A 547-nucleotide genomic window follows, 5' to 3' on the forward strand; every position below is an offset into this window, starting at 1 on the left:
AAGATAGTGAAAATTATTCCACCACTGTTGTGGGAGGGACTAGATGTAAGTCGCATTGCACATAGTGACTGAACCAGGATATATGGCTGTTTCACTTTTTTTTTCTCTGTTCTAATTCTGGTTTTATCTTCTAAGAGACAAAATAAAATTATCTTACTTATTCTAACCAACAAGACGTCACAGCTACTCTTGACTCATACAATTTAGTTCTATCTCCTTTATCGAAAAGAGACAAAATAAAAGTGTCTCCTGAACTTTAAACAAAGAAGACTTAGCATATTCTTAAAAGTTCTATCCAGTTTAAAGTAAAAACAAGCAATGTAAAAAGAAACCTAAATTCAACCGTCCATTCTCTAAGTTACTAATATCCATCAGTTAGTTATAGCAATTAGTAAATTAGAAGGTAATTATTTTAGCTAATGCATTATGACTCTATCTCTCTTTTATTTCTAACTCTATCGTTTGTATGTGTGTCAATATATAGATTTCACCCTTATTCTCTCAAAATATCCCTCTTTTTCATTTCCTAATACACTTATTGGATGAG

The sequence above is a fragment of the Arachis ipaensis genome, chromosome B08 (assembly GCF_000816755.2).
Source record: "Arachis ipaensis cultivar K30076 chromosome B08, Araip1.1, whole genome shotgun sequence".
Taxonomy (NCBI): Eukaryota; Viridiplantae; Streptophyta; class Magnoliopsida; order Fabales; family Fabaceae; genus Arachis; species Arachis ipaensis.